Raw genomic sequence first — 629 nt, forward strand, 5'->3', positions numbered from 1 at the left:
ACATCACGAGATAAGGGTGTAGTGGAAGAAAACTGCTCACCTCATGCAGCCAGGAAGCAGAGAGGGTGAGAGAGCCAGAGATAAAGGGCTGGAGACAAGACACTGTCCTGAGGTCCCACTCCCACCACCAACTCCCTTCAGTGAGATTCTCTGTCCTCATGGCCTATGCCTTCATGATTTGATCTCTTACAACCCTTCTGATCTTTCTAAACCTTCAACACAATGAGCCTCTTGGGAAATTTTTGGATCCCAGCAATATTTCTCTGTTGTTGCTGCTGGTTGCTTTTTTGTTGTTGTTATTTCTTTCTGTCTCACAAACATGGTCTTCCAACTTTATTACTGTCCTTTCAACATATGCCCATCTTTGGTTAATCAGGAATACTTTTAATTTTATTTGTATACTATTTTCATTATTCTCCAGGATGACCATAAACATTGCTCACCATTTGTCTTAATCAAATACCAAGTCTCTACAGCCCTGAAAATCATGCTCAGGTCACAGGCTTTGTGCTCCATTGTTTCTGCTCGACTGGACTACAGCCAAGTTCCCTCTGAGAAAACACATTCTGAATTGTAGTTCTCAAAACAAGAGTAAAATGGTAAAATATTTTTTCAGCATTTTCTATATC

The sequence above is a fragment of the Fukomys damarensis genome, unplaced genomic scaffold (assembly GCF_012274545.1).
Source record: "Fukomys damarensis isolate Sample0158 unplaced genomic scaffold, DMR_v1.0_HiC HiC_scaffold_1, whole genome shotgun sequence".
Lineage (NCBI taxonomy): Eukaryota > Metazoa > Chordata > Mammalia > Rodentia > Bathyergidae > Fukomys > Fukomys damarensis.